Source organism: Nomascus leucogenys, chromosome 9 (assembly GCF_006542625.1).
Source record: "Nomascus leucogenys isolate Asia chromosome 9, Asia_NLE_v1, whole genome shotgun sequence".
Lineage (NCBI taxonomy): Eukaryota > Metazoa > Chordata > Mammalia > Primates > Hylobatidae > Nomascus > Nomascus leucogenys.
The window spans coordinates 107,234,261-107,245,880 of record NC_044389.1 but is presented as its reverse complement, the minus strand read 5'-3'; the positions used below and the strand labels follow the sequence as shown (position 1 = coordinate 107,245,880).

Below are 11,620 nucleotides of genomic sequence, written 5' to 3'. Positions count from 1 at the left end.
ATTTACATGCACAGAAACCTGAACCATGAATCAGTGAGCCAGAGTGGTAGCTTTTAAAATTCAGGAAGCGACTTGGGGCTTCATTAAAGCAGCATCTTTGCCTTGTGCCTGGTCCAATGTCCACTTGTCAGAAATAAATCTTCAGCCCTACTGCCCAGGAAGTCCGACCAAGCTACTGACGGGAGGATTTTTCTCACTTTGCTTCCTTCTCTGAATAAATTCTCTCCTTCCTCCCCCACTTCCTCCCCACCCTCAAACCTGCCCCAACTCTCATGGAATACCTCGCCCTGATCGGCAGGATTTCCACCCCTAAGCCCGTCAAGACAGCAAGAAATGTCCACCTGGAAGCATTTGCCCCTGTCTGACCATTAAATTGGAAAACAGCTGTATTTTTATTAAGCCCTTTGGATTTTCTTTTTAAAACCTGAGTCTCTTTGGCAGCCAAATTTCCTTCCATCAAGGCATCTTCCCTTAAAGGTAGAATTGAGGTGATGGGGAGATGTGTGTAGGCCATCAGATTTCACAACCCCTCACCAAGGAGTCACTTTAGACCCGAGAAAAGCAAGTGCCCGCGTCAGCAGAAAAGGAACGGGGAGCGAGGCCGCCAGACCGACGGGAAACAGGCGGAGAGAGGGTCGCCGGCGCTCAGGGCCCGGGTGGCCCGGGGGACGCAGGAGGGACAGGAGAGCCCGCCCTGGGTCTCAGAGGGGGCTGTTGCGGGCTCCAGGTTCTAAGGGAAAAGGGCTTTCCCCTGGGAGGCGAGCCAAAGGGAGAGGCAGGAGAATGAGGACGAGAAGCCGGAGAGGGGAGCTTGGAAGAAGACGCAAGTGGCCCCTCCGGCCTAGTGGACAGCGAGTTGAGGTACAGTTAATGCCGGGGCCAAGGAGACAACTGTCGCCGCCTTGGTGACCGATGCCCCCTCCCTGGGCCCCCGCCTTAGTCCCCACGGGGGAGCAGCGCGCGAGAAGGGAGGAGGCGGTGTTGGGACCCTCCGGGGGTCCAGAATGCCAGCGACACTTCTCTTCCCAGCAGCAGGGACCTTCCCCGGGGGACAGGCCAGGTAGCCCCCATCCCCCCGACCCTGTTCGTCAGGGCAACCAACAGGTTGGGTGCAAGCTGTCAAGAGATGGCCTTCTCCCTGCGTCCTCGAAACGCGCCAAGAACGTGGCTCTGCCACTTGGTGGCGGAAGGCGGGAGGGAAAGGGCAGGAAGGTGGAGGAGGGGCTGCATTCGTGACGACGGGGGGCAGCGGGGTAAGGACTTCGGGACTCCCCAGGGGGCAGACAGACCTGGCCAGCTTGACAAATCATAAATCCCTCTCCCGGGACCCTCGGCCTAAACCTGCCCCCAGGGTGTGCAGCGGAGGCGCACACGGGTTGGCTGACGGGCTGGGGTGCGCCTGAGTGGAGGCTGGTTTGGGGTTCTGCAGGCTGGAGGCAGGCCATGGAACTGAAGGAGAGGGCAGGAGGGCCCACCGCGCAGAGCTGCGGCCCGGCTCCTAGCGTGGCGCGCCCAGCCTGGGCATCCCTCTCAACTGCTCTCTGAACCCCATGTCCACGAGGGTTCGCCCTCAAACCACCTCCACCTCTGTCCACACCCCAGTTCTCCCGACTGTAGGAACCAAGTGCCTCGGCCTCCCCGCCACGAAATGGCCACCCCCAAACTCTTTGCCCGATGAAAATAGCAACTCCTTCCTACCCAACCGGTTGGAGCACAAGAAACTTCTTAACTTCCTGGCCCAGCCACAGACAAATTTTGTTTTATTTCTCCCCAAAGATTTATTTATTTTTAAAGTCAGTCTCCATATTCTTATTGTATAAATATTGTGAAGGGAAAACTCTACCTGTCAAAACAAATGGACTCTGGCCTTTCTACCCCAATGTTTATGGAGTTTCATTTTACTCTTGCCGAAATTTATTCATGACAGATTCTCTCTCCTTGGATTATTTTGATCTCCTCACCAGCAGGGGTAGGGATAGTACCGGAGAGAGGTGGTTTTGCAGGGAAGGCTGGAGTTTACATGGCCCTATGGGTGGCCTAACGGGATCATTTTCTTTCTGACATTTTATCTCCAGCGCGACCTCTGATTCCTGCTTTCTTATCTCCCTCTCCTAGAAGGCAGATTTTCCCTAGAAGTCTTCTTAAAAAGAATTGAGACCCCTAGAGAGTGCCCCCAACCTCTACTATGTGTGCCCAAGGATACCCCATCTCCAGATATTCTTATGTCTACTCCGAGGAGGGTCGGGGGGTAGCAGCCAGTCACCCAGTATCCTGCACCTCCTAACTTTTACGGGGCAACTACAGCTCAGGAGAGATGAAAGTAGAATGGGGGCGTTTTGGAGGCGTCAGCATAGACAGAAACAGGAGAAATAGTCGGAAGGGGAGAGGGAGAGCCCTGGAAGGCAGAGACCCTAGCTCCTTCGACCTGCTACTGGATGCCACTGGCCGGACCAAGACAAGCTCCCCCTGGGTCCCCACTGCTCCCAAAAGTGGAAGGAAAATGCCACGCATGGGTTTATGCCTATGGTAATGACCTAGTCCACACTTCTGATGACATGTATAGTGTTAATTCCAACCCTGCCAGAAGACAGCGGGCTGTGCAGGCGCCAGGGGCCGGTCACATTTCAGGCCGCCTTTCCCCACCCTCGCCAGCTCTGTCAGTTTCACACACCCCTGATGTGCGGTTTGCCTGTTTGCAAAAGGGGGTGAAATTCATTCCCTCGCTCTTGCTCCTTCCCTCCCTCCCTTTCCCTCTTCGCAACCCGGAAGAGCTCCGCTCTCTGCAGTGAGCAGGAGAAGGCAGAGGGGAGGGGGCTCCCAGGAAGAATGCACATCGCCCAGGTTTTACCTCTCGCTGGAAGCCCGCCTGAGATGCGGTGAGCAGTTCCAGCGGCCAAGACGGCAGCGGCGGCCACAGTGGCGAACTCTGCCTGTCATTTCTGCCTTCAGATCTCCGGGCGAGTCAGGAAAAAAAAATAAAAAACAGCTGGCCCTCGGGAGCGAGCTGCCCAGGTCAGTGACTATCACTCTCTTCCCTCTCTAACTCCGCACTCCCTCTGCCCGCTCCACGTGGAGAGAATAAGGAGGAGGCCTCCTCTCCAAAGGGCAGACTGCCTCTGAAAGAAACTAAACTGGAACCCAGTTCTTATTGTTCTTTTTGGTCACTGGAAATCTCTGGGTTTCTGTGGTGACCTTGGGCGGGCACGGTGTGTGAGTGTGTGGATGTCCTCGTTTGCAGGAAAGAGCTGGTAGAAGTAGGGATGTGAAGAAAAACCCAACGGAAGAAAGAGAGCCCGTGGGAATGCTTGGAAACGGCCGGAGACAGGTTTCCCACTGCAAGGAGGGCAGAGGATTGGGGAAAACAACCCCTGTGCCCAGGAGCCTTCTCCTAAAGGTGGCTTCAGTGTCAATTTCATGTTTATTTTCCTCTGTTTAAAAGTGTGTGTTGAGGCTCATTGTCTCTGCATATAATTAAAGAAACAGCTGTGCGCTGTGAGATAAAGTTGGAACCCAGATGTGTCTGCATCTGGCATACCCCCGGGAAGCTAGGGGTCCGGAGGCTTCTTTGCTTCCAGGAGCACCCTGAGGTGGGTGAGAAAACCGCAGCCTCCCCAGAGGGTGCCCAGGGGCATCCGAGGCGGAAGGGGCAGAGAGGACAAGATTTGGACTTAACTCCTGGGACATCAGACCAACAGACCTCCAAAAAGTCACTCAGAGGCAGTTACCCCTGAAGACAGATAATATTAAAATGTCAAGGAAATGGAGTGAATCTGGGCAGGACAGCTGCTATACACGCCCTTTCTTTCTCTCGGATACCAACAGGGTGCCTGAGGAAAGTGACACGGGTGATTCTGGCAAGGGCAGGGGGGAAAGTGAGTCCAACGGCATGGCATCTCCCTCAGCTTGGTTCCCGTATTTCCTGGTGCTTCTCTACTCCCCATTGTCCATGCTCACCACGCTGCTGGGGTCGCAGACGGGAGATTAAGAACTTTAAAGGGATCCATGATGAAGTAGCATTTCTGAAGCCTCGTCTGCTTAGCGGCTGCTGCCGAGAAGGTAGTGGTAGTGGCAGTGGGTGGGCTGGGGGTCTAGCCAGGCAGGTTGAGTCCATGCAGGCATCTGTAAATGAGATGCTTGGGGGCCCAAATGGCTGGTTGTGTGTGTGTGTGTGTGTGTGTGTGTGTGTGTGTGTGTCAGGGGCTTACCATGACATGTTTGTGCCATTCAGAAGAACGGAATTGTTTTCTACCCATTTGAACCCAGCCGGGGCGTGGTGTCAGTTCAGACCAAGACCCCATTGGGTGTCGGGTCGCATGCGGGTCTGATTATGGAGTCTCTCGGTGGGATCAAGCAGGAGGCCCTGCTTGCAGCTTCCAGCCAGCTGCCCCGTAAAGCCCAGAGTCCCTGGCCCAAGAAGCCGCAGGGCTTAGAAAATGCGGAGCGGCTGCAATCCACGGGCCCATCCTCCACTCTGCACAAGAGATCTCTGCCAGCCCCAGCACTGGGGCTATTCTGTCCCCACCAAAAGCAAGGAGACCTGGCAAGCTGCATTTTTCTTTATTTGACATTTGCACCCTGCCTTCTTGCAGAAGATAAACGAGGTGGGGACAGTCAGGGATGCAGAGAAGGGATGGGAGTGGGAAGCCCTGAGCATTCTTTGGTAGGGGCTTTCTGTTGGGTTTTCCAGCTGCCCCGGGCCACACAGAGTGCCTGGGGAACCGGCAGGTAGGTGGGAGCCAGGTGGCTGAAAACCCCTTTTCTGGAGGTTAAAGCAGTTTGTGTCCTGGAACCATAGGAGGTGGCAGGGAATTAGGGATCCTGATAAGGTGAGTGGGGCAGATCCCAAAACCACTTCTGTCCTCTAGTAGTCGGTTATTTTTAACTATTTCTAGGCTGCACTGAAGTGATGTCTCATTGTTGGTGCCCGAGCCATTTTACACATAAATGTGCATTCTTCTCCTGGTATATCTTTGTGTGCGGACCAAATCTTTCCAATCACCTCTTTTTTACTTAATGGTTGGAATAACCAGAGAGAGGCTTTGTAGCCTCCAAGGGAGCAAATTGAGGAATCCCCCCTTTGTTTGGCTGCTGGGCTGACCCGAGCTGGGGTGCAGAGGTGGGTGAGGCAGCGAGCAAGAAGCTGCTGCCCAAGGAGTCCCGGCTGAGGTCCACCGGGTGTCTGTCGCTGCCGGTCTGCTGGAGTTAGTGAAGAACAGGCACATGCGTCTGGTTGCTGTTTCGTTTTATATAACAAATTGCTTAGGGGCCGTGAGGTGGAAGGCAGCCTAGAGCTGAGCTGCCCGGAGGGAGAGGCTGCGGGTAGGGGGCAGTCCGGGACCAAGGGAGGTCGGGAGAAGGGTGCGCATGCCAAATCTCCTCCTTTGCACCTCTGAGTCAGGCACAAACATGGATTTTTTTTTTTTTTTTTTTTTTTTTTTTACCGGGGGGTCTCTGGCATGTCCAAAGGAAGACAAGAACGGTTTGTGCTTTTAAAAGCGCGCCTCTACTGTCTCCAGGATCTGAACGGAGTCCCCCTCCCCCTCTTTTCCTATCCCTGCTGTGAACACACCCCCTGCCAGATTGTCCCGCTACAATCACACTCCAGTTCCTAGGCTAATCTAGATGAGTCAAAACACAATAGTCCCCAGATAAAGCCCTCCTTCTCCTCCTAAAAGGCCAAACTGAAGCAGACGGAGGAGACTCGGCTGAGGCCAGCGCTGGGGCTGGGGCTGTCGTTGGCCAGGGGGCTCAGGAGCTGGGTGGCTGTGAGGATGTGAGTGACCAGGCCGGGGGAGTGGAGCAGGTGACTCCGACTGGCCGGCCTGAGCACCGTGTGCACCCCACCTCACCCGGCAACGCTAAGGCCTGGTGGGCCAAGCCTTGAAATGGGTGAATTTCTGCCAGGCTGGAGCCTTTCCTTGGTGCAGGGGCCGGAGTCCTGGGTGCTATAGCGGTGTGGCTGAGGGGCCTCCTGGGAGGGAGGAGAGGTCCGGTCTAGAAGTAGCAAGCCCCTGGCTAAGAGTCACTGATGCCGCTCCGGGCAGGGTAAGAGGTCCAAAGCCCGGGAGACCCAGGGCCGCCGGCTGGGCTGCCTCCATCCCTTCTTTTTCTCCCGTGGCACCCACCTGTCCCCCCACCTGCCAAGGCCAAGAGGGAGAGAGAGAGCTGAAAAGGGCACTTTTCCTCCAGGGTGACTCCAATTCCTTTCCACTCACCCTCAAGGCGAGTTCCTTCTGTCCCACTCAACCCAGGGCTCCCCCTCATCTGCCACCCGCCTCACGTGTGCATTGTCAAACCCGAAAGCAGAAATCCCCTGCCTTCTCCCTTCCTGTCTCCCCCTTTCCGCTGCACCCCTACCTACCCAATTTTTATCTCGCTACAATCAGGGGTTTTCTCAACCGGGGAAAAGATGGTAGTGGCGGTGGGAGGGTCAGGATCCCCCGAAGTGGAGGCCGGGGCCGGGCTGGGGGCGGAGTGCGGGGGCGGGGGGACTCTCCCAGTGCATCTCCTGTTTTTTTTGACTCTTCCCCACGGCTCGCGGCTCCTCCTGGCCTGGGCGGGTTTCCTTCCGAGTTTTAAACAGTGATAGATGAATAAGCAAAACAAACAGAGAAAAAGAAAAAAGAAATAAAGGAAGGAAAAGAAAAAAGGGTAAATCAAATCATACCATCCCCAAAACGATGGCTCATTTCACGGGGAGGGTAGACTCGCGGCCCGGGGCGCGTGGGCGTGGGAGCCGCGAGGAGAGTTGCCCCTTGGACGCACCCGCCTCCATCATCTTCTCGTTGCCAGTGAGTTTTAGGGTCCCTGTTTCTCTGCTTTCCCCCAAGTTCCCTGCTCGCTGGGTTTTGTTTGAAAAGAGCCAGCCTTGCTGGGCCGGGATCCTCAACCAGCATTGCCCACTGCCCGGCTGCCTTCTCCTCCCGTTTAGATCTTGCTCCCCGCTCTCCGCATTTCAGCTCTCAAGGGAAAGAAAACGGGGGCCCGAGTGGCAGATGCAGAGATAATATGTATTTAACCTGCACGGTGCGGAGCGCCCTGCCGCAGCGGGCTCCCCGCGGTGTGGCCCGCGCAGCCGGGGCCAGCGGTGGGGCCTGGAGCCGTGTCCCCGGCATAATCCTCCCGCCCGGCAGCCGGCGAGCTGTTTATACAGCTTTACCTGTGCTATAGTCCTATCCAGTAAAAACCCTCGCTCGGCCAGGGTAACCTAATCCAGGGGCCGAGGCGGAGGAGGGGGCGGTGAGGCTGGCTGGGTTGGAGAGGGAGGTGTGCGCGCGCCACTACCCGGGATCTCTCCTTTGCCCCTCCTCCCACCATAGGGAAGGAAATATGGACATGGTTCGGGTGACCGAAATGGGGACCCGGGGCTAAGGAGGAAGGAGGCCAGTTTTCACGGCCGAATCCTCCGGCTTCTCTCCTTTGAACAGGCGCTGGGGACCTGCGCGGCGGCCACAGCTGGACGCGCGCAGCGAAAGGCGCGGCGGTCCCGGGGGCGCCCAGCGTGGGCTAGCGAGGCCGGCCCTGGCCTGGCTCAGGTCGCCCTCGCCCCGCTTTCATCTTGCCCCAGTCACCCTTTGCAATTCCCACACCGAAGGCAAAGCGAGCAAGGAAAGACGCCGGCGCCTCCCCAAGCGGACCCTCCCTTCCACGCAGCCTCGGCCACTCTTCCAGAGCGCCCCGGTGAGGACTGCGGCGGGCGCAGGGAATCGAATTAAACGCCTCTGGGCAGTTATTGTCTTTCGCTAATTGCTCGAACAATGGCCTCTATTAAAACGGAGACACCCAATTAAAGGCCCTGCTGGGCCGCTCGCGGCTCCCGGCAAAACTCTGGCCCCCGGCCTGCGGCGTGCAGACCGCGGGGCCGCGGACCCGGCTGGTGCAGGACGCTGGCGCCGGCCTCGACACCTTTGGCCTCCACTTCCTCCCCAGACTCATAGCGACAGCGGCCGCTTCACACCGTTTTTATTGACTGATCGCAGCCCAGCGAGATTGATCGCGCTGGAATGGGAAGGGACTTCTCCTCCCCCAGGCCCGGCTCGCCAGGGCCTCGGGCCGTGCTGCAGTTTCTGGCCTTTGGTGTCGCTCCCCGCCCCCCAGCCCCGCAGATTCCCGGCTTCTTTTCTGTCTTTAACTGCGCGGCCGGGACCGCCCAGGCCGGCGCCGGGGCTCCGGGGGGAGGGACTCGGCGGCTCGGCTCAGCTCCGCTTCTTTCTCCTGCCTACAAATATTTGCTGCCTCGCTGGAAATTCGACGATTTCGCGCGCGCTCTGCTTGCAAAGTCTTTAAGTAAACACGCTCAAATGACCGCCCCGGGCTGTCCGAGGCACGCTGTCTCCCCCTGCGCGGGATTAGTAACTTTAGGACTTCGACCCCGGGGCTCTGCTTTGCCGGTTACCGCTTCTCCCGGCACCTCGGCCCCGCGGAGCTCGCCTGGAAGCGCCGGTTGCCTGGCTCGGGTGGGTGGCGCCGGCCGCGAGCATCTCCGTGCCCTGGGTCTGTAGCCCTAGGGCTGAGCCCTGGAAAGCCGCGCCTCCTCTCTGCGCCATGGCCTCTGCTTTCTGTACCCGACTGGGTTTCCCCACTTCCACTCGGACAGGGTCTCTTCGCCCCTGGGAGGGCGGGTGGGAGGGACTTGCACGTGGGCATGTGTTTGGGGGTGTGTGTGGGTCCCAGCTTAACCCCTACCGAGCGGAGAAAGTCCGGCTCCATTTCTCACCTTTTCCCCAAGAGGACACACATACCCCGCTCAACTTGACGCCTAAAGCAGCCGCTTCCAGGCCTGGGGTTTCGGATAGGCCAAGCCGGCTGCCGCCTGCCCGCACGCCACACCTGGCCCCGGCTCCTCTCCAGGCGGTGGCCGCTCCGTCGCCTGCTCGGCTGCGGGATGCTTGCTCCCAGGGTCCCAGGCGTCCAGGTTGATCGCCAGCCCCTTACCCTGGTGAGGGAGGCCTTTCTCCCTACGGAAGCCCCGGGCCCTGCAGCGGCTGCGGCGGCGGCGGCGGCGGCGGCATCCTCCTGGTCTCCTCCTCGCTTTCCTCCACCCGAGCTCCGCCGGCTGCTCCTTGGGAGGAAGGGGACTCGCTAGACCAGGCCGAGGCCCAGGTACCTGGGGAGGGGTCGCGTCAGGTCTGCGGGAAGGCGCTTAGGCTTCTCCGCAGGAGGCCAGGGTCAGCTTTGTGGCGGTGGCACAGGGAGAATCAGGACCAGCTTTCTGCCCTTACCCCCGGCCAGGAGCCCCCTTTCCCTCCCCCGCACGCCAAGGGAGGAGGAAGCCCGGCCTGCTCTTGCCGGCGAGGCGGGTCAGGCCGGCGCCTGGCCTGGCCCGGACCCCCGCAGCCCGGTTCTCCGCCTCAGGCCCCGCGCCGCAGCCTCTCCAGCCTCGCTCCCTTCCCCCTTCCTTCCCCGTGGGTCCCGAGGCCGACCTCGGCCCTCCCTCCTCGGTATCCCCCTCCCATCCTTTTCCCTCCCCCGCTGCCCTGTGCTCCGAGCTCCGGGGCTGGGCCCGTGACGTCAAACCCAGTGTGGCGTCGGCGAGACTGGCCGGCGCGGGCCATCAAAAGAGCAACGTCCTCTCTCCCAATTACCCACTGTCAGTCCGGGAACAGGGGCCGACCGGTTGGGAATTAAATGTTAAATACCCCCTACCGGCTGGCTCCATTACCCGGGGCATCCAGCCCCAGGCCCCCTACCCCTCTCTGCCAGCCTCAAATCACCCAGACCGAGAAGGGCCTTCGAGATCTTTTATTTTTCTAAAGGTGAGGGTTGCCCTTCTCCATCCCCGGCCAGTCCGACTTGGTGCTGGCGATTGAATTTAAACGAATAATCCCCACTTTCCCAACCAAAATTAGCGGATAGGCGCCCCTGCACCGGAAGGCCTCCTCACCAGTCTTTTCTTTTTGTCTTTGAAATAATTCTTAGCCTCAGAAGTTAGCATTTTCAAGACCTGGCATCCGCAGCGTTTCTGTCGCGGGGACTTCTCTCTTCGGCTCTGAGGCCTCAGCGCGCAGGACCCAGGGCTGCTCTTGCTCTCACGCGTGGCTGTGAGCTGGGATCACGCTGCGTGGCGCATCTATCCCCCGACTGACGCGCGGAGAAGCATTTTTCATTTTTTCTTTCAGCTTCTATCCTTAATCTTAATCCCGGGCTTCTTAGCAAAAATGCGTGTGCGTTCATTTCTCCTTGTTTATGGAGAGGTTTCCGGTGAATGTTAGACAGCAACTAAATAATTAAAAGGTTTAGAGAGCACTGTGAGCAGAAGATGCGGGCAGCTTGGCTGGCCCAGGAGAGACGAGTGGTCAGAGAACGAAAGGAAAATCGATGCCTCTTAACTGGGCCGCCTAATAATGGGAGACCAAGTGGGCTCAGGAGAAACGTAGGGGGAGAGCTTTCTTTAAAAAATTGGGGTTCTTTCTTTCTGTCCTATATATGGAAATTCAGCCCTGATTTCAAACAAACAACAGATTTAAGAAGGTGAGGACTCCAAAGAAGATCCAAACGCAAGACCAGGAAGATTCACGTTTTCACTACTTCTTCCAAAACATTTCACTAATCTTTCTACAGGGATAGTGTTTTAAAACACGACAACCCTCACACACCAAGTTGAAGTTGAATATTGATGTTGTTCCTTCACCGCATGAAAGGAATCCTTCAGAACTTACTTTCAGGGACGGCTTCTTCTATCTCGAATTTTTGCATTTGTAGGGAATTTTATGGGGTAGAGGAGCGAAGAGGGAACAATGTCTCCAGTTCAAATAAAACCCCAAATTAAGCTTTCAGCCCCATCGGTGGTATAGCCTGCGGGGGAACCCACTCCCTCTCCTCGCAGCATTGCCCTGCCGTGAGCAGAGAGTGGATTTGGAGTCTTCTTTTCCCGCCTGACCCCTGCTCGCCCGAGCAGCATTTTCGGGCCAGCGGCTGCAGCCACTCGGGCGCCGCTAGGGGATGCAGTGGCTCAAAGGACCGAGCGGGCCGTGCAGGTTGGAGCCCGCGGGGCGGGCCAATCGCGGCTAGGCCGCAGCCTCGCCCGCTGATTGGCCCCTCCCGGCCCCGCCCCCGCTCGCCCCGCCCCTCTCGCTGGGGCGCCTCGGAGCCGCGTGCCCTCCGCCCGGGGGTGCCCATTGCGCAGAGCGTGGCCTGGAAACCCGCGAGCCGGGGAAGGTCGCCGTGGAGTCCCGACCAGAGGCCGGGGTTGGGGTCGGTGCAGACCGAGGGCTGGTTTCCTCGACTGGGGGAGAAACGCCGGGAGCCGGAGTAAGTAGGGCTCCGGGCGGGGCGAAAGGAAAAGTTGGGCCCCTGGAGTGAAGACCGAGTTCTTTCTGTCCGTCTACACTGAGCGTACTCGGGGAATGAGTTAGAGCCAGTTTCTTCCTCCCCTCCCCTCTCCTCATCCTTCACTGTTGCCATTCAAGTCAAAAGCACACATTGATTACAAATATTAGGTCTGGAAAGGGCAGCTGCAACAGCTGAAGCGTGTTCACTCTGGGGTCTCGAGAGCGCAAAAGGCTCAGGAAAGAGGTGACAATGACAACAAAATTGACGCGGACGCTCCAGTCGAAGGCATCTCCCCTTTACCCGATGCCTCACCCTCTTAGGAAGTCGGCCCGAGAGGCAAATCTCAAAG

The 11,620-nt window shown here is 58.0% G+C and overlaps 1 long non-coding RNA gene across 2 annotated transcripts; it reads right to left on the bottom strand.

The window, feature by feature from the left end:
* Positions 1-9,725: 9,725 nt before the first annotated feature.
* On the bottom strand, positions 9,726-10,921 carry LOC115836649. Of its 2 annotated transcripts, none has more exons than XR_004031647.1 (2): positions 10,659-10,894; positions 9,726-10,218 (listed from the first exon to the last, which is right to left on the bottom strand). It is a non-coding gene; the product is annotated as an uncharacterized LOC115836649 (long non-coding RNA). The 2 variants fall into 2 exon arrangements; XR_004031648.1 differs by having other exon boundaries at positions 9,727-10,218; positions 10,596-10,921.
* Positions 10,922-11,620: the final 699 nt, after the last annotated feature.